At 46.8% G+C, this 21501-nt stretch overlaps 1 protein-coding gene across 2 annotated transcripts in view; it reads left to right on the top strand.

Moving 5' to 3' along the window:
- The window catches only part of Hrh1 (histamine receptor H1), an 89304-nt gene that overhangs the window by 63852 nt on the left and 3951 nt on the right, over positions 1-21501 (top strand). The gene's annotated exons all lie outside the window — the stretch shown is intronic.

Here is a 21501-nt window from a genome sequence, read left to right on the forward strand (position 1 = left end):
TGATGTCAGAGCTGGGAGTTAGGAACTCAGGAAGACCTTGATGTTCCTGGCAGAGAGGACAGCATAGACACAGGTAGGTGAGGTCCACTTGAGGGGACGGGAAGTGGAAGCTTAGGTGACCTCAAGTGTTTGTGGGGGAGCAGTCCCTCTCTGTGCCCTTGACCCTTCCTCAGAGTGGAGTCCATATGCTTGTCTTGGGGGCTTGAAGTCACGGATAGGAGTAGAGAACGGAAAAAGAGACTACTCTCGGGGAGAGCCAAGTTGATTCATTTTACACATCAAGACTTGGTGCCCTTCCAAGGATCAGAATGACTGAAGTGAGGAGGGGAAGAGAAAGGGACACACCGAGGCAGGCTGAAGGTTTGAAGAGATTGGAGGGAGGTTTGAGGGCGAGCAGATGGCAGAGTGAGTAGAGGAGGACCCACTGTGGGGAGTTCCCCTGTAGGACATCAGGGTCCCACCTCTTTAAGAGTCTCCAGCAGGGTTTTTAAAATAGGTTTTAAAATTATGTTTTTATTTTAATTGTATGACACGTGTGAGTCTGTGGGCGGGTATGTGCACATGTGATGGGAGGTGCTTGCCAAGGGCAGAAGGTGGTATTGGAGCCCCTGGAGCTGGAGTTACAAACAGTGATGAGCCAACAGTCTTAGGTGCTGGGAACTGAACTTGGGTCGTCTGCAGGAGCAGTAAATTAACTGTTGAGCGTCTCTCCAGCCCCTCCAGTAGAGATTTTAGGGACTTCAAATATATGTGTATATATCTGGACATATAAGTACAAATATGTGTCTGTCTCTCTGCATATTTATAACTTGATGTTGGACTCCGGTGTCTCTTGACACCCGGGTGGGAAGTGGCTGCAGCCCTGACAACCTTTCCGTGCATGCTCACCTTCGTTTATATCTAGCTGGGTTTCCATTATAACCTGACAGTGAAAAGCCAGAAGACTCGGCTCAGGGGACAGAGGTGACTATAGCCACAGCAGTAAGGACATTGTCCGGTTTCTGTGTGGAGGATGGATGGGGTGGGCAGTCCAGTGAGGAAGCAGCTGAGGATTTGAGGGAAGGCCTTGCTTCACCCTCTGCTGGCGGGGAGGGCCAGGCGCCTGCCTCTCTGTCCTCCAGGCACCCGGGCTTGCTGCATATGGTTTGGTTTGGTTTTTTGAGGCAAGGTTTCCCTATGGAGCTCAGAATGGTTTGGAACTTGAAATGCTCCTGGCTCTGGGATCGTGGTGGGTTCTGGGATCACAGTGCACTCAACTTAATGTGTAGAGTTTTCAAGTAAGGCTGAGCACCAAGGCAGTTGCTGCCAGGAATGTCCTTCAACCTGTGGGATAATGAAGATCCGGGTCTTTAGCTGGTACCTTTACATTTCTTTGTGTAAGCCCACTCCCAGAGAGAAGTATTTGTTGGGTGCACAGGGGTATAGCATGGTACCTGACTCACCTGTCTTACTGTAGCCTGTGGGTCCATGTAGGCTAAGCTGCTCTATATTTGGTCCAGCATCCAGGAACTCCTGTCTCCTGAAGTGAATATGGTCTGTCCTCACATAACCCTTGCTAGAGCTAACAAAGTGAGCGAGGTTGGCTGCCTGCAGCCAGAGAAGTGATGGCTGGTGCGCCTGGCCAATTAGCCAGCAGGACAGAAAGTTCTTGGAAGAGCTGGGTGGCACAAGGCCCCCGTGCTCCCTAAGGCTCAAGGGAGCAGGAAGAGAAGTGGGCGTCGTGTTTATGGCCCCATCTCCAGCAGCTCAGCCAAGCATAGCACCTGCTACCATGTTACTGCTTAATTAATAGTTCCTGAATATATTAATGAATTAACATAACATGAAACCCTGTAATGGATGTCATTGGATGAGTCAAATGTGGGAATCACTGTTGGGCTTCTCTGCCTGCTACGTGGTGGGTTAGGTTGGCAGATCTTGAGCTACATTGGAGTCATCTAGAGGGCTTTTAAGGACCCCAAGTACTAGATTATACCCTGGGCCAATTAAGTTGGAATTGTGTTCCAAGTAGGACTCATGCCACAGTACCTCTTAAAGCTCACCCATGTGTCTTAGTTTGGGTTTTATTGCTATGAAGAGACACCATGACCATTAAACAGGAAAACATTTCATTGGGGCTGGCTTATTGTTCAGAAGTTCAGTCCATTATCATCGTAGCAGGAAGCATGGCGGGATGCAGGCAGACACGGTGCTGGAGAAGGAGCTGAGAACTCTACATCTTGATTGGCAGGTAGCAGAAGCCAGTGGCACTCTAGACCTGGCTTGAAAGTATTTAGACCTCAAATCCTACCCCCTAGTGATACACTTTTTCCAACAAAGCCACATCTACTCCTTCAAGGCCACATCTCCTAACAGTACCACTCCCTGTGAGCCTAGGGGGGCATTTTTATTCAAACCATCACATTGTATAACATCAATAGTGGACAAGGCTGAGAGCCTCTGAGCCAGGTGCTGGAGATGCAGGTAAATGTCTCACGTCCCCTGCTCATGTAAGGACAAAAGTCCATGAGACTCCATTCATTCATTCATTCAGCAGAGCAGAGTGTAGAAGCCTGACTAGAGAATTCCATTGCAGAATGGCTAGCACTCAGGACTCTGACTTGAGTATGAAAATAGTACCATGAGAACCCCCAGAAAGGAATGCTGCTCTTCCATAGCTTACTTCTCTCATCTTTTGAGTCTACTTCGGAGCCTGCTGAAGGACACAGGGAAGCTTTGAAGAGAAAGGAACTTTGAAGATGGGCTCTGTGGGTGCGCCGTTAAAGTGTCTCAGCAGGTAAAGGCATTTGGTGCCAGGCCTGACGACTTGAGTTCAATCCCTGGGAGCCCATGGACAAGTTGTTCTCTGACCACACATGTGCTATGTAACACACACACACACATACACATACACACACACACACACACACACACACACACACTCACCAAATAAATGAATGGAGGAATATTTTAAGATGGGCTTTATAGGATAAGTAGAAACCCACTGATATCTTCTTCCCTGTTTCTCTCTCTTCCTTTATTTTTCCCTCCAGCGTTGGAGAATCGGGTTTTGCACATGCTTGGCAAGCATTCTCATATGGAGCTATTCTTGAACCTTTTATTATTAGTAATATTTTTATTATTATTGCTCTTGAGTGATGAATGAGTGTGTGCACCTGTGTGTACATGCACATGTGTGTAGGTGCGTACACACATGTGCACCTGTGCTGAGGCCTAAAGAGAATGCCAGGTGTCTTGCTCATAACTCTCCACCTGGTCCCCTTGAGATAGTCTCTCATTGAACTTGGAGTTCACTCATGCCCCCACATCCCTAGGCTAGCTGGCCAGTAAGCTCTGGCGATCCTTCTGTCTCACCTTGCCCACACTCTCAGGACTGGGCTTGCACAGCCACACCTGGCTTTTCAACTTGGGTGTTTGGGATCTGAACTCAGGTCCTTATGCTTCAGCAGTAAGCACTCACCCACCGAGCATCTCTCCAGTCTGGTAAAGGATTGTCATGTCTTAATTTTATTTTCCTCTCCTCTCTTCCCTTCCCCTCCCCTCCCCTCCAGTCCCCTCCCTTCCCTTTTTTCTTCTCTCCCCTTTCCTGTTATCTCCTTCATTCCTCCTTCCCCCTCCCTCCCTCCCTCCGTCCCTCCCTCCCTCCCTCCCTCTCCCCCTCTCTCTCTTTCATTCATTCATTAATTTGCTTTCAGTACTGAGGTTCGAACCTAGGGCTTTGTGCATACTGGCAAAAGTGCTCTTTTTAAAATTTGTTATTTTGAAAGCTGGAGAGATGGTTCAGTGGTTCAGAGCAGTCTGCTCTTTCAGAGGACCCAGGTTCAATCCCTAGTACCCATGTGGCTGCTCACCCCTCCTAGAACTCTGATTCTAATCTGACACCCTCTTCTGGCTTCTATGGGTATTGCATGCACACAGTGCCCAAACACCCATGCAGGCACAACACTCACACGCGTAAAATAAAATAAATGAATCTTTAAAAACAACGAGATTCTGCCTTACCACATTGTCTAGGTGGTGCCTCAGACTTAAGGAGACATTTTAAGTTGAGTCTCAGAAAATGTTTGTGTGTACTAAGATACATGAATCACTTACTTAAGCCAGGCTGCTAGTGCACACCTGTCCTTCCAGCACTTAGGAGGTGGAGACAGGAGGATCAGAAATTCAAGTTATCCTCAGAAGGAATTTGAGGCCAACATGAGCCCCAGTACCCATTAAATAAGTAAATTCATGAATACAGAGCAAAGAAAGCATGCGGAATGATCTCACATCTCTTTCCTCAATTTCCTTCCATGGGAGCTGCCTGCAAAGCTCTTGCCCAGCATCACAGCCAGCATCCTGACATCACTGCATCCAAGTGCATCATGCCAGGATCCTGCAGCTGCTCTTCTGCTTTTCAACACCCTTCATCCATCCCTTGCCTCTGGAGGACACTCATCCGTTGTCTGCATCTTCATTACTTTCAAAGGTGCTGCATAAACAGAATGATGCAGTAAGGCAACCTTTTGTGATTGGCCTCTCTCATCGGGATACTCTGGGGCATCATTCACATTGCGTGTCTATTGGCAGCCTGTCTTCTTTTGCTGAGGGGATGGGACCCAGGGCATCTGGGAAGCTAAGAATACAACCCACCACTGGGCTACCCCCAAAGCCCCGAGCTCCTGTCTTGTTGCTGAGTGGTGTTCTATGCTGTGCTGCATTTGGGGGTTATTAGCAACACAGCCACTGGATGAACGGCGAGTGGGTTTTTGTGGGAACACCACTTTCTTTTCTCTGGGATAGATGCGTTGCTGAGCTATAGGGAGCCACATGTTTAGGACTCTTAGGTCACAGCTGTACTCTCTTCTGTGTGCCTGCACAGTTTCCTGTTCCCACTGGGAGATGAGATGGGCATGGTGCTGTCTCTCTGCACCCCCGCAGCATTTGTACCACTCTTCTTTATTTCATCCATTCGATAGGTGTACAGTGGGGTCTCCTTGTGGCTTCCCCATTTGTATTTCCCTTGTGGCCAGTGGTGTTGCATGTGTTTTTCATGAATGTGTGCGTGTGCGTGTGCGTGTGCGTGTGCGTGTGTGTGTGTGTGTTAGGTCCTCTGTTTATCTCTTGGTTAAACATCTTCTCACAGTGTTTCCCTGTCTCCTGATCAGATTTCTTTGCTGTGGAGTTTTGAGAGTCTGTTTGGCTTGTGGTTTGATTTGGTTTGGTTTGTGAGGCAGGATCTTATGTAACCTAGACTGATCTCAAACTCACAGTGCCCTGAACTTCTGATACTCCTGTCTTTACTCCCCCAGTGTTGAGCCAGCAGGCATGAGCCATTGTGCCTTGGAAGAGCTCTTTATGTATACTAAGTGTAGTCCTTGGCAGCTATGTGGTTGGCACATTGTGTTCCTGACTTTTCATCCTCTTAGCATGGTCTTTTCCAAAGTTTAACATTTTGATGAGATCCACTGTGTCATTTTTTTTCTCCTCCTGTGCCCTGCTTTTGGCATCAAGTCTGAGATGCCCTAGCCTAGCCTAAAAATTTTATAGCTTCATATTTTACAGTTTAGTATGTAAACCAACATGAGGCTTAGGTCAAGGTTCATGCTCTCTTGCCTGAGGTCTCAGGAATGCTTCAGTACCATTAGCTTAAAGTCCCTCTGCTCTTCCTGCAGTGCCTCAGCTCCTCTGCTATGTCTGGGGTCTGCTTGCTAGTCTCTGATCTACTCCGTTGTTCATGGCTCCCCCACCTGTGTTAGAGTTGTAAGTGTTCTGCCCTGTGACATCTCAAAACTGGGTGAGCTGGTTTCTTTTGTTTTATTTTTTTTTCAGAATGTTTCATTCAAGCCAGGTGTGCTAGCACAAATCCCAGGACTTGGCAGCTGGTGAGTGCAGAATTCAAGGTCAGCCTCGGCTACATAGTGAGTTCAAGGCTAGCTTGAGCTACATGAGACCCTGGCCAGTGAGATGGCTCAATGGGCAAAGACAAGTGATGTGAAACCTGACCATCTGAATTCACATACATGCTGTGGCATGCCCATACCCCTCATACACAATCAATCAATCAATAAATAAATAGTGTAATCTTTTAAATGTTTTCATTTATTCTAGTTCTTTTGCATTTCCACATACATGTTAGAATGATCCTTTTACTTAATTTTTATTTGTAGTTATGTGTACTTGTGTGTGTGTGTGCACACATGCAGTTATGCTTGCATGAGTGCAGTGCCTGCTGAGGCCAGAAGAGGGTGTCAGATCCCTTGGAGTTGGAATCACAGATGGTTGTGAACAGCCTGACCTAGGTGCTGGGAACCAAATTCCTATCCTCTGGAAGAGCAGAGTGCTCTCTTAGCCACCAAGCCATTTATTTCTCCAGCCCCACAGCAATCTTATCCACATGAGTAAGGTTTCTTCTTGTGAACAGAGGGTAACTATATTAAACCTACACCTCATTGGGGGAACTGCTCACTGTACCGAGCCTCCTCATCTGTGGGCTCTGGGTGTCTCCATTCCTTTACAGCTTTATTTGTTTGTTTGTTTGTTTTCATTATGATATGGCTGTTTCCAGCATGAAAGTCTTGTTTAAGTTCTTTACCTGAGGACATGTTGGTTTCCTTCACTCTCCAAGATTCTGGGCTCCCTGCTTCCACATGTCACCCTCTGAGCATCACTATCCACCACTCTCTTCTCTGATGAGAAGTAATGCTCTCATTATGGCGAGACTCTATTTCCTTGGGCTCCATCCAGATTTTCCCTTTGTCCTTAGTTGTCAGTGATTTTACTGTCCTGAGGCTTTGTTGGGGTTGTGTCCTGGCTAAAATCTGTTCAGGTCTGGATTTGCTTGGTCTACCTGTGTTGATGTGAATTTGAAGAGCCCCTCACAGGCTCATATAGCAAACATGTCCTCTGTGAACTCATGGAGTGAGTGCTTGTCACCCCATTGAAGCACTAGAGAACCCTTAGGAAATGGAGCCTGCCTGGTGGAAAAAGGCCATCACTGTGTGGATGAACTTGTATGGTTCCCCTCTAGGGAGCTGTCCCATCATGCCTCCCTCCCCTGCTCTGATGGACTGAAATCCCCCCGAAACCGTGAGCAAGAATAAACCTTGTTCCCCTCAGTTGTTTCTGTCAGGTTTAAGGAACGCATTCTACATCTTCTGTCAATTTAGGAAAATCTAGCAGGTTTTTTTCCTGGTACAATTCATTCTTACTGTCTTATATCCTTTCAGTATTATTACATAAGTATGAAATCGATTGTATTAGTTCCATTGGAGCTTGCTTTATTATTTTAAATGTAGACGATTCCTCTCTGGTGTTGAAATGGAGTGGTTTCTATTGATTAATCTCCCAGTTGACTCACTCTCTTTGTTTGGTTTTGGTTTTGGCTCCCTGTGGTAGATTGGACTGGCCCTGAGCTTGAGGCAGTCCTCCTGCCTCTTCTTCTGAAGTGTTCGGTTTATAGACATGGCTACCCAGCCAGTTCCCTGTTTTTACTCTGTTCCCTCCACTGTGCTGTTGAGCTCATCTGTGGAGTTTGCATTTCAAATATTTTTATTCTAAAATCTCCATCCAGATCTTCCTTATACCTTCTATTTTTCTTGAGAATTTTTTTAATTTATGTCAAGTATGTTCACATTTGAACTCTGAAACACTTTATGACAATTCTTAAAAAAAAAATCAGACTTTCGGGAGACTTTCGTATCTTTCTATTGTTGCTTGTTTATTGTCTCTTTAAATTTTTAATATTTTTAGTGTGTGCGTGTGTGTGTGTGTGTGTGTGTGTGTGTGTGTGTGTGTGCAGGTTCCTGGAAGGGACTAGGAGTTAGAAGAGGGTGTCAGACCCCCTGGAACTGGAGTTACAGGTGATTGTGAGCTGCTCCACATGAATGTTAGGAAAGGAACCTCTGAAAGAAAAACAAACAATCTTGACCAGCAAGCCATCTCTCTAGCCCCCATTTTTGTTTGCTTGTTTCCAGAAGAGAGTCTCCTGTATTCCAGGCTGTCCTTGAACCCACATGTAGTCAACGATGACCTTGAAATTCTAATTTATCATCCTGCCTCCACCTCCAAAGTGCCAGGATTAGGATTACAGGCCTGTACCACCATGCATGACTTAGGTAGTGCTAGGGTCAAACCCAGATCTCAAATGCTAGGCAAGCATTGTAATAACTAAGTTACGTCCCCAGCCCATGGCCTGAAAAAAAAAAAAAGAAAATAGAAAGATCTATTTGTTTTTATATTATATGTATGCATTTTGTCTATATGTATACATGTAGTGTGTGTGTGTGTGTGTGTGTGTGTGTGTGTGTGTGTGTGTGTGTACCTGGTACCCACAGAAGCCAACAGAAGGCATCAGATCCCCTGGAACTGGAATTACAGTCATTTGTAATATGTCCAGTGTGGGTGCTGAAAACCAATCTCAGGTCCTCTGCAAGGGGACCTTAACCATCTGAGCCAGCTCTCCAGCCCCAGCTCTTACCTTTTTTTTTTTTTTTTTGGCTTTTGAGACAGGGTTTCTCTGTGTAGCTTTGCACTTTCCCTGGAACTCACTCTGTAGTCCAGGCTGGCCTCGAACTCACAGAGAACCGCCTGCCTCTGCCTCCTGAGTGCTGGGATTAAAGGTATGCACCACCACCACCACCACGATCACCACCATCACCACCACGCCCAGCTTTTATCTTTTAAGCTTTTATTTGCAGTTGCCCTACAAGTGACTGCTGATGGAAATGGGGCCCTGGTCGCATTTCAGGCTTCTGTTGAATCTGGTCTCATATGACCCCGCTAGGGCAGAAGGGGCCATTTCAGGGGTATGTGTTGCATCAGCTCCAGGGGGCAGTGAACTCACCCCACTCAGCTTCTGCTGACACTAGAAGAGGCTGAGGGCTCCTGCTCCCAAATGCCACCACTGTGGGAGTACAGGGTTGTCACCCCCGGATGGAGATGAGAGACCTGCTCTCTAGTGGTTGTCTGTAGGTGTTGTAGTTGGTGTTCTGTTGCTGTGAAGAGACGCCATGACCATGACAACTCTTATAAAGGAAAGCATTCAATTGGGGCTTGCTTACAGTTTCAGAGGTTTAGTCTATTGTCATCATGGTGGGGAGCATGGTGGTATGCAAACAGACATGGTCATTGAGAGTTCTATATCCAGGTCCACAGACAGCAGGAAGAAAGAGACTCTGGGCCTGGCTTGGACTTTTGAAACCTCAAAACCCACTGCCAGCAATACACTTCCTCCAACAAGGCCATGCCTCCCAACCCCTCCCAAGTAGTGCCACACCTTGATGACAAAACATTCAAATATATGAGCCAATAGGGGCCATTCTTATTCAAATCACCACAGTAGAGAACCGTGTGCAAGGACCAAGTTGTGTTGGTGTCTCTTTACTGGCAAGAGTGAGCCTATGTTCCAGGGTCTTCTTCAGGGCTTGGCTGGAGTAGAGTCAGTTATGACGGAAAGGCTTCCATTCTGCCAGGCTGTCCCTTTCTAGGGCCTTGGACTAGACACAGTGGGCTTGGCTTGGAAGTTCTCATGCTGTTGCACCGCTGGTTCCTGACTGTACCTCAGGCTTCTATTTGTGAGGCCAAACAAGAGTCCAGGGAACTCATCCTCAGGTCTCTCTCGGGCTTCCAAGTTTCATGGTTAGTTGGCCTCTGCATCTCCAAGACCTGTCAGCCTTGTGCTTATCTTAAGAATATCTGGATAGGGTGTACTAGTGTACACCTGTAATCTTAGCACTCTGGAAGCAAAGGCAGGCAGATCTTTGTGAGTCCAAGGTCAGTCTGACCTATGTAGCAAGTTTTAGGACAGCCAGGGCAAAATAGTGAGAGCCTGTCTAAAAAACAAAAAACAAAACAAAACAACAAACAAACAAAAATATCCACACACACAAAGATCAGTGTCTTGGAGCTGGAGAGGTGACTCAGTGGCTAAGAATGAGTACTGTTCTTGTAAAGGACCCAGGTTCAGTTCGTAGCACCTATATCAGACAACTCACAACCACATGTAACTCCAGCTCCAGGGAATCTAGTGCCCCCCTTCAGGCCTCCTTGAACAGTTGCACTTAGGTGCACATACCCCACATATTCGTACATATAATTAAGACTAAAAATATAGAGTGATTTCTGGGAATTGGTTTATTTACTCATTTGCTTTTGAAATGGAGTCTCATGATGTTACCCAAACGGGTCTCACACTGCTGGGCTCAAGGGATGCCCCTGCCTCATCCTCCAGGTAGCTGGAACTACGGGAGCATTGCAAATGTGTCCAGAGGGTTCCAGTTGTGCTTGGTAAAGAATGGGAGAAAACGTGTCCACCCCATCAGCAGGAAGTAGAAGGTTCCAAACAGTGAGGTGCAGTCTGGGAAGGTGGGGGTGAGAGCTACTGGTAAGAGCTGCCCACTGAAGGACAGTGGGAGCTGGGTCTGCTTTTCAGATGTTCTTCCATCTATGCACGAGGAAAATTTCCTTCAGTAAAGGTTTTGTGAATGAATGGGTGAAGGCCGAATGAACGTCAGCTGGCAACCACAGCCACACTGGTTCCCACTGCTGCATGCTCTTGGTTCTGAGCCAAACCTGGTGATGCTGAAGACCCCCAAGTGTGGGAGCAGGGTGACAGCCTGTTGGTGCCCAGGTTACTCGGCTGAGGGAGATAGACACGAGAGCGTGCCTAATCCCAGGCACGTCCCTAAGCATCACCCCACCTCTTTTCTCCTACGGCAGTTTTGTAAGTCTGTTTTTTGTTTTATTTTGTTGTTGTTGTTTTCCTTCTGAAGCAGAGAACATTCTGGGTGACTTTGGTTCTTGGAAGTGTCTTTGTCAAAGCTGAATCTTCAGGGATTTGAGAAAAAAGGAAACCTCATTCCTTGCATCCTGAAATGACAGTCACATGCTGGGCTGCGTGTTGCATTCACTGGTTCTGCCTAACCTTAGCACAGATGTTCATATTTTCCATTCTCTGACATTTTTATTTAAAGCATTTACTTCCTTCTCTCTCTTCCAAGGAAAAGGAAGTCCGGGAGTGAGGGGAGCAAAGGTCGCCAAAAGGTCTGAGAAGATGGGCGTGCTGTGGTGTGGCCCTACAAGTGAAGCTTCACTCTCATGGCTGCTGGATTTTTGTATTTATGAAGCTGGAGGCTAGAACCCAGGGCCCCAGATACTCGGCAAGCACCCTGTCGCTGAGTCACACCCAAGTTCATTGTCTCCCCACCTTGGGTCTCTTAGTGTTGGTATCAAGCTCTATCAGCCTTAGTTTCTACGTCTTTGATTTAAGGGAGACCACTAGCAGAATGAGGGTTGAGAGACCGGGACCTTTCCCAGCCTGGTGGGTCCATCTGCCTTCCCATCACTAGTGTCCAAACACAGGGGGAAGAAATAGCTGAATTGAGCTTTCCATGCATTCCTTTTGGGGGCCATGTATCCCTCAGCACCCCTTTCCTGCATTTAGCTGTCACTGTGGGGCCAGACAGCCAAACAATTGCCAACTCCTAAACCCTTACATCATGTGACATGGGAAGACTGGGGAAATTCTGATGAGTAACTCAAAAGTTAGCTGTGACATCCCACCGTGTCCTCTTTACCAGGAAGCTATGAGGTTAAGGAAGTATGTGTGTGTGTGTGTGTGTGTGTGTGTGTGTGTGTGTGTGTGCGCGCGCGCGCGCGCGCACGTGTGTGTGTGTGTTTGTACAGGTGCTTTATTTGTTTGATTTGACCCAGAGCCTCACATGTGCCAGGCATGTGCTCATGTGCCCTACCCACTACCCATGAAGTGGTTAAGTCTTGGTACTGGCTGAAGCTGTTGTCCTGCTAACCAATGAGCTGGCTCTCATTGAAATGGTACTGAGGCTGGAGAGATGGGTCAGCAGGCAAGAGCACTGTCTGCTCTTCTAGAGGGTCCAGATCTTTAGTACCTCATGTCTGTCTCCCTCAGCCGAGTAACCTGGGGCCCGACAGGCTGTCATCCTGCTCCCACACTTGGGGGTCTTCAGCATCACCAGGTTTGGCTCAGAACCAAGAGCATGCAGCAGTGGGAACCAGTGTGGCTGTGGTTGCCAGCTGACGTTCATTCATCCATCTGTCCATTCATTCTGCCTTCACCCATTCATCCTTCACTCAGAGGATCCAGCCACTCATGTGGTGGCTCACAGCCATCTGTAGCTCCAGGGGATCTAGCATCCTCTTCTGATCTTCCCCTGCCAGGCACACATGGTGTCTATACTTGCTGGCACTCACATACATAAAATGCAAATTTAAAATTTTAAGTAGAAGAATAAATTAATGGTCCTAAGAATACTAGAAAATTTCCACACTGATAGAGAGAGGATGATTTTAACAGATGCATAGATCTAAGAGACCCAAGCAGCCTCTGCCTCCTGAGGGCTGGGGTAACAGGTGCATGTCTCTACACCTGGCCCTGCAGCCTCTTTCTTAAGCTCTGACTTGTTAAGATATTTCTCTGGGTTTGGTTTTGATTTTGAGGTCTTACTACATAGCCCAAGCCGTCTTTGAAGATGCAATCCTTCTGTTTCCAAGGAATTTAAGAAATTTTCTTCAACAACGTTATTGAGTTATAATTTATATACTAGAAAATTCACTCATCATAAAGTGAGGCATACAGTTCAAATACTAGGAGAGATCGCTCAGCAGTTAAGAGTGCTGGCTGATCTTGTAGAGGACCCATGTTCAGTTCCCAGCCCCCATATGGTAGCTCAGAACCATCTTTAAATCCATTTCCAGGGGAGCTGGTGTGCTCTTCCGACCCTTCCAGGCACCAGGCATGTACACACTACACATATATACATGTGTATATATACATGTACACACTCATGCACATAAAATTAACATTAATCTAAAAATTAAAATTCAGGCCGGGCGATGGTGGTGCACGCCTGTAATCCCAGCACTCGGGAGGCAGAGGCAGGCGGATCTCTGTGAGTGCGAGGCCAGCCTGGTTTACAGAGCTAGTCCAGGACAGGCTCCAAAGCTACAGAGAAACCCTGTCTCTAAAAACCAAAAAAAAAAAAAAAAAAAAAAAAAAAATTCAGTTACTAACTTTGCAGTTTCTCATTAGCAGAGTCAGTGGCAGCATGCTCCAGGAATTTTGTAAAGTTCCCTCCTGTCCCTGGACCACTCGGAGTGGTTACAAACTTCCTGTCTCTCTCTATTTCTGTTTGTTGTCTGTTTGTCTGTCTCTGATTTGCTGGCTCTGGATAATCACTGCCTTTGTGTTTCACTGTGGGTTTTTTGTTGTTGTTCTTTTGTGGTTTTGTTTGTTTGGTTGTTTGGGTTTTGAGACAAGGTTTCTGAAACTTTGCTGTGTAGATCAGGCCGTCCTCAAACTCATGAACAGATCCACCTGCTTCTGCTATCCAAGTGTTGGGATTAAAGGTGTGTGCCACCATGCTCAGCCTATCTCTCTGACTGATTGGCATACCGTGACCCTTTCATTGACAGACTGTGTCGTCAGGATGCACTCACAAGCTGCTGGCCTTGGGTTTCTCCGGGCCCCTGTGAATAATGCTGTGAGCGCTTGCGTGCTTGTTCCCTGCTGACACGGTCTTGGTTTCTCTGGGCTGTGTATAACATCTAGCTGCCTCCCACAGCACCTGCACCACTTCGTGTTTTCTCTGCAGCCCTCAAGGCTAAGTTGTCTACATGCGGAACTTGCTGCTGTTCTTAATTATTAATCAGCAGAGTAGACACAACACGGTGTGTCACTCTGGTTCTGCTTTGCATTCCCTGGCGACTCGCTATTGCAAACATTCTCATGTGTAAAGGCACTTCCTGTCTCTTTGGTGAAGTGTCTGTTCACCCTTTTCTGGTTTTTAAATGAGATCATTTCTCATCTCATGGTTGTGTGGGAAGACTTCTTTTTGTAATCATGTGCTCCTTCCTGATGTTGATATCTGAGAAGGGATTTGCCAGGCTGTTTCATTCCTGTGAGTATGGTATGTTTGTCCAAAATGGTCAGTTCTACCACTTGTCTGCACACTCCTATGTGACCACAGTCACAGGTGCAGTTAATTGTGGGCATACCCGGATATATCACATACAGATAAAATATAAAGAATCATCTCTCATTCTGCAAACTTACACTTCCTTTTGAAACACAAAGTTTCCCATGATTGTTTGAGGCAGGATCTCCTTATTTTTCCAGGGCTGGCTTAGCACTCACTATGTAGCTCGGGCTGACCTTGAACTCATAGTGATCCTCCTGCCTCAGCCTTATGAGTGCTATATTACACCCCACACCATGCTGGCCTCTTTGTTAGACTCTTAAGTCCAGCATACCAATTTCTCCTTTTAGGCTTGAGCCTTTAGTACAATATCTACAAAACAGTACGTTTCCTTTAAAGATTTATTTATTTTAATTTTATATGTATGGCTGTTTAGCCTTCTTGTGTGAAAATGTGCACCATATGTGTGCCTGGCGTTGTCAGAGGCAGAAGAGGATGTTGGATCCTCTGGAACTGGATGGTTTGAGCTCCCATGTGGGTGCTGGACACTGAACTAAAGTCCTCTTTGAGAGCAGTACACACTTAACCACGGAGCCCTTTCTCCAAGCACCAGACACCAGCATACAGACCTGTACCCTCGAAGATCCCTGAGGGCCTCTGCCTGAGCTCAAGGTCACTTGCCGACTGCTTTCTTCCACTGAGTCTGAGTCCTGCAGCAGAGCTCATTGTCAGCATCTGCTCTGTGGACGCAGGAGGTAGCATTGCCACGCTTGGGGCTTCGTGGAAATGATGCCCTCCCAGACTTGACAAGGCATACCCTCGCCTGCGATGCTTTTTACTGGGAATGGGAGCCAAAACATTAATGTTTTGGCTTACTCAACCAGAAGTGGCGTCTATGCAAATGAAGAGAGCAGGCTGGGATGGGGAGCTGTTCCAAGTGTGCCAGAATGGAATCCTGAATTCTCACTTCTTATACAGAAAATAAACCTGTGAAAACATTGCTTTAGTATTTTTTAGTGAAATTTACTTTATTGTGTTTTTAAAAACAAACGTGGTTGACAAGTTTTTATTTTTCCTGTTATTAAGTTAAGGCAGATCTCATCCATTGACTCCTGTTGTTAAAGGTATTATGAGAGATAATATTTTCCACAGCCTAGAGAAGGTTGTGTGCACACAGAGGTCCGCCCTCTCCCAGAGCCTTCTGCTTAATAGAATTGGCACCAGACTGTACAGATAATATCTTGAAGATTTAATTTTGTGCTGAGATTTTCCCATATTGTCATGAGTGCTCTTAGATTGGGTATCAGTGACTATGTGATGTTCTCTTCTGTGGTGACCACCACTCTCTGTTACTGTAACAAAATGTCCAGGGCAGGTTAACTATAAAGGGGGAAAAATGATGCAGCTCAGAATTCAGGTGACCAAAAGGCCAAGGTTCAGCAATCCCAGTGTGGTGGCCAATGGTGGGGATGGGTTTGGAGCCCATGTGGAAGGTAAAAGCCACACCATGTGAAACAGGAAGCTAGAGAAAGCCGGGGTCAGGTTCAAGTTTCAGTACCAACCTGTTCTTCCAAGATTTGAAGGTCCCAGGAGTTACCTGGATCCCCAGGATAAGCAGTTTCCCCTAGCCCCAATGGGGTGGAGACCCTACTAGGCTCCTCCCCATGTTGGCAATTAGGAGCTCTATAGGATGTCCTGCATCCATATCCAAACCACATAGCCACAAGTCAGTCTTCCCTGGGCCTAACACAGTGGCGATCACTCAGGGCCTTCACTGTTGTTGTTTATTTGTTTTGGTTTGGAGGGTTTTTTTGTTTTGTTTTGTTTTTTGTTTTTTTTTTGTTTTGTTTTGTTTTTTTTTTGAGGTCATGCAATAGCTAAAGATAACCTTTGACTCTTGTCCCATCTCTACCTTGAAGGTGGTGAGATTATCCACCTTGGGTCTACATATTTGTTCATGTGGATTATTACTGAGAAACATATTTCTAACTCTGAGGCTTCCAGGGAAGGCTAGACAAATTGTCTAAAAGGCATGGAACAGTATTCATCAATAAGATAAATCATCTCTAATGTTCATGTTAGTGCTGGCACATGCCCAACACTTGGGAGACAGAGGCAGGCAGATCTCTGAGTTTGAGGCCAGCCTGGTCTACATAGTAAGACTCTGCCTTTAAAATAAATAAATAAATAAATAAATAAATAAATAAATAAATAAATAAAGCCTCAGCAATAACAAGAAGAGAAGGTGGTCCCATTAGCTAGATTGGGGCAGCTTGGCTGTTGGAAAATATAGAGGTTGCAATAATTTAGCACCTTCTGTATACATGGCATAGTGCTGGGTGACTTGAAGGTTACACCTGAAATCACCATCTGCAGGTTTTAGTTAGATCCTTGACCTTGAGAGAGATGGATGGTTTTTAATTTAGAGCAGATGGGAGCTACCACTTGCCATGTGCTCCCCATGACAAGGGAGCTTAGATCACTCAAGGTAACTCTTTGCTCTGCTAGCTAAGATCTGACTTGAGAAAGACCTATGTTGGAGTTGGGGATGGGGCTCAGTTGGCAGCAGTCAGGAAGCCCTGGGTTCTGTCCCCAGCACTGCATAAAGCTGGGCATGGCGGCACATCCCAGCACATAGGTGGTGAGATAAGAGGATTGGAAGTTCGGAATCATCCTCGGCTATATAGGGAGTTTGAGTTGGAGGCTAGCTTGGGTTACATGAGCCCGTCTCAAAAAAACAAAACAAGGACTGGAGATGTGGCTCAGTGGCAAAGAGCACGAACTGCGCTTGCAGAGGATCCCAGCACCCAAGTCCAGCAGTTCACAACTACCCATAATGCCAGCTCCATGGGATCCAGTGTACTCTTCTATCCTCTGAGAGTGCCTGGACATGTGTGGCACACATGCACACACACACACACACACACACACACACACACACACACCCTTTTTAAACCCACAACACAAGCAAGTCCCCCTTACTGTGAGATGCATGTTATGTCCTAGGTTAGACAAATGTTCCATAGCTCTGGTCACAGTTTCTTCTGTCTCTCATCGAACATCTGATATCAGACATGTTGTTGTCACACTGGGAGGTATCTGCTACTGGTGTCCCACGCACAGAAGCTGGAGATATTTGTACAGACCAGGCACAGAGAAGCCCCCACCACAGAGTGGCCCCTCCCCCAAGTGCTAGTGGTACTGAGATGAGAAACCCTGAGGGAGCAGACCTAGACTACAATCTTCAGGAAATGCTCTCTAGCTATGTGGCTTTAAGCGAGTTACTTGGGCTCTCTGAGCTTGGGCTGCTCTGGTTAATATAACTCATGTGTGAGAGATGCCCAGAGCTTGGCTTCTTACTCTCTGTGGTCTGGAGTGTGGAAGGAACTTTGACCCTGGGCTTGTCTCACGTGCTTGACCTGATTGGATCGTAGTGTTTGTAATGACTAAAGAGCCTGTGCCTGCTGACGGCTTTGGTCTGTATCCACCCACTGTAACTCAGAAGAATGTCACCCTGTCCGCTGTGCCCATTGGGGAAGAAGGGTCCACTGCTGCCTTTTCCCAGATCCTCACTGCATAGCCCATGACCAACTGACCAGCTCCATGCCTCCCTACCTCCTAGCAGTAAAGGAAGGGAAAGGGAAAGGAGGGAGAGGGAGGGCATGTTTTCCTGCTTCTAATATAAGGATGCCTTGCCAGAGCTCTAGGCTGCTCAGTCTCCTGGGCACTGGGCAAGGAGGGTGTGTGTATAAGCCTAAAAGGATCCGCGTCCCCTCCTCCACCCTCTCTGCAGTCCCCTGTAAGCCATGAGGCCCTAGGAGCCCTGGGCCCCTGTCTCTGCGTGTCCCCACTTTCTCTTCAGTGCCTGTGATCTGTGAGGTCAGATAGGAACCCCTGTCCCCCACATTCTCTTCAGTCCCCTGTGGGATATGAGGCCAGATGGGGGTCTCTGCTCTGTGTGTCCCCCACCCCCTTGGTAGTCTCTCTTGAGATGGGAGGCTGGATAGGGTCGTGCCTTCCATCTTCTCTCTAGTCTTTGTGGGCTGTGAGGCTGGATGAGGTCTGTGTTGGCCCTCTTGTCCCAAGCGTCTGGCCCTCTTTTAGAAACTGCTCATGGATCTGCTCTTCAAAGTGCTGGTCCAAAAGGAGGGCGAAGAATACTGATGTGTTAGTTCCAAGCTAGATCCTGTCTAAGGGCCGGATATAGCACAGATATTTCCCAGCCACTGTGACCCTGTGACCCTACAACCCTGCAGCTGCCCAGCACCTGCACTCAGAATGGTCCCCAGATGCCTGGATGTTCTGCAGTTGTTTGAACATTTTTTATTTAGGGCTGTGAGGCGTGGCGCTAGGACATTTGCCCGGGGAGGGTGAAGATGTGTGTTTGATCCCCAGTGTAGGAAAACATTTTTTTCTTTTGTTTTCTTTCATTTTTATTAGGACTACCAATAAAGTAGCTGGTCCTGAGTGGGACATGAAGTAGAGGAAATCTCTTGTGGGTCCTCTGCAGCTCTCCCTGTGTGACCACAGGCGCCAGGCCTAGAATCCATGGGCCTGTGAGGCAGCTCCTTTTCCTGGGAAGTCCCCAGCATCCCTCAAGCCTGTCCCTAAGGCTCCCCCTCCTTTCTTGGAATTGCCTCAGCCTTTCCAAGGCCAGTGCTGTTTGCTCTGCTCCCTGTGTGGCCAGTTTTTTCTGGGCTCCCAGCCGGCTCCCAGAGTTCCCCAAGGCTTTCCCACTTCCATGGAACTGCAGGCATTCCTCAGGCCTCGCTGTGTGAGCTGAGCACAGGGGTTTCTCTGCAAACGCAGATGCAAATGCTTCTTCCCCAACAGCTCCCCCCAACAGCTCCCCACTTCCAACAGCTCCCCACTTCCAAAGCTTCCCCACCAAAAACTCAGCTCCCAACAGTTTCTGTTCCCAGGCCTGCAGCTTTGCAGGGCAAAGCAGCCTTCTTGCTTGTGAGCTAGGTCAGCAGGATGTAAAAGAGCCTGACAGCAGCGAGCGTGGGCTGAATGAAGAAGCTCTCCCAGCTAAAATGCTTCACAGCACGCTGCCTAAGCACCCTGGTTTTCTTTGTTGATTTGTAAGGATTTTATTTTTTTAATTATATATGGAGGGTTATAGAGGAATCTTAAAAGGTCTAATTAATAAAATCAAACCTGAGCCAGGTATTGGAGTGAATGCTGGAAGATCAGAGAGACAGAACAAGCCACAGCTTCCTCACCTCACCAGTTCCTCTGCTGATCCTGTTTCCTCAGACTGGAAGCCTCTGTGTCCTCGTTTGAATGGGTCTCAACTGAACTGTTGCTAGAAGCCTAAAAGCTTAACCAGCCAAATGCCTAACCAGCCAAATGCTTCTAGTTTCTGGTCTTCACGCCTTATATATCTTTCCCTTTCTGCCACCACTCCCTGGGATTAAAGGCTTGCTTTCTCAGATTAAAGGTGTGTGTCTCCATGCTGGCTGTATCCTTGAACACACAGAGATCCAGCTAGCTCTGCCTCCCAAGTACTGATATTAAAGGCATGCACCACCACCGCCCAGCTTCTGCTATGGCTTGCTCTGACCCATTTTCTAGCCACCATATTTGGCTCTGTATCTAGTAGCTGTCTGTTCTCTGACCCCAGATAAATTTATTAGGGTGCACAATATTTGGGGGAATATAATACCACCACAGAGGGTAGTGTGTCCACATGAGTGCAGTGTTCTCAGAGACTGGAAGAGAACATTGGTTCCCTTGGAGCTAGAGTTACAGGTGGTTTCAACCCACCCAATGTAGTTGTTGGGAACAGAACTCTGGTCCTCTCTCTGGAAGAGCAGCACATACTCATAACCATGGAGCCGCCTCTCTAGCCCTATTTATTTATTTTTGATGGTGTAGAGAATGCCAGGCAAGTGTACTGCCACTGAGCCAGATACTGCCGCTGTTCATTCATTCATTCATCTAACATACAGTTATTTGTCTTTTTAGTTTCTGTTTCTGTGATACAAACACCCCAACAAAAGCAATTTAAGACAGAAAGGGTTTATTTTGGCTCAACAGTTCTTGCTTTCAGCTTTTGGGGGCAGGGTAAGGGGTCACAGCAGCAGGAGTTTGAAGTAGCTGAACACATTGTATCTACAGCCAAGAAGCCAAGAGCAATGAATGAGTGTGTGTTTAGATGGCTTTCTGCATTCTACACAGCCCAGGGTCCCCTACCCAGGGAATGGTGCTAACCCCTGTGGAGCTAGGCTTCCTACATTCATTAATCTAATGAATATAATCCTTCACAGGCATGCTCAGAGGCCTGTGTTTCCAGAGCAGCGGTTCTCAGCCTTCCTAATGCTGGGACCCTTTAATACAATTCCTCATGTTGCAGTGACCCCCAACCATGAAGTTATTTTCATTGCTACTTTGTAACTGCAATTTTGCTACCGTTATGAATTGTAATATAAATATCTGATATGCTGGATATCTGATAGTTGGTCCCCAAAGGGGTTGCAACCCACGGGTTGAGAACCACTGGTCTAGAGTCTGTCAGGTTGACAGTTGATACTATCATACTTTTATTGGTTTGTGGGTTTTGTTTTGTTTTTGCTAAGGATAGAGGTGAGGCTTCCCTGCATGCTAAGCAGCTTTTGTTCTTATCTTTGCATAAAAGACCTTTCACAAATACGAAGGAGAAATGGGGATGGGGAACAGAGCATGCATCAATCTCAGCACTCAAGGGATAGAGTCAGAAGGGTCAGGAGTTTAAGGTCATCTTCATCTACCTGGTGACTGGAGGCCAGCCTAGGCTATATAAGCCCCCTTTTTTAAAAAATGTATTGAACTGTATGTAGTAAGCAAATTAACATTTATATTAATTTGCTTATTACAGTACATAAAGAAATAAACACATTGACATTTTGAAGCCAGATATTGTAGTGGGTAGCCATTCCAGCTTTAACCTGGAAGTACCACCCACTTTGAGGCTTTGGTAACTGTCACACCTACAAGGCAGAGCCGAGAGAGGACCCCTGAAGACCTAAGATCCAGATGGGGGAGTTCTCTTGGTTCCTGGACCCTGAACGCTGGAGGTAGCCCAAGCAGAGTTCTCCAGAGAACACCACTGGACTGCACTACACCTTTCCCAGACCCTGTAAACTATCCCTTCACTTGTAAGTTACCCCACAAAATAAACCTCCCTTTTATCTACATGGAGTGGCCTTAATATTTTAACCAATAAGATATGGTGGCTCATACCTGCAGTTCAGCACTGGGGAGACAGAAGTAGGGGGATTGCTGCAAGTTCAAGGCCAGCTTGGTCTACATAGAGAGTTCCATGCCATTCATGCCTACACCAAGATCTTGTCTCCAAAACACAGACAGACTAAAGTAAATAATTAGGTAAATAGATAGATAAATAAACAAACATCTTATTTGTGGTGCTGGGCTGGAAGCCAAGGCCTTGATGATGCTAACTACACCTCTATCCCTGAGCTATATCCACAGTGTAAGGACCTTCCTTGTTGGGGCCTAGGCTAGATTCAGCCTATGTCTGTGTACCTCTTCCGTTCCCCCAGGATCTCATCCAATCAGGGATGCTCAT

This window comes from Onychomys torridus, chromosome 3, assembly GCF_903995425.1.
Source record: "Onychomys torridus chromosome 3, mOncTor1.1, whole genome shotgun sequence".
NCBI lineage: Eukaryota > Metazoa > Chordata > Mammalia > Rodentia > Cricetidae > Onychomys > Onychomys torridus.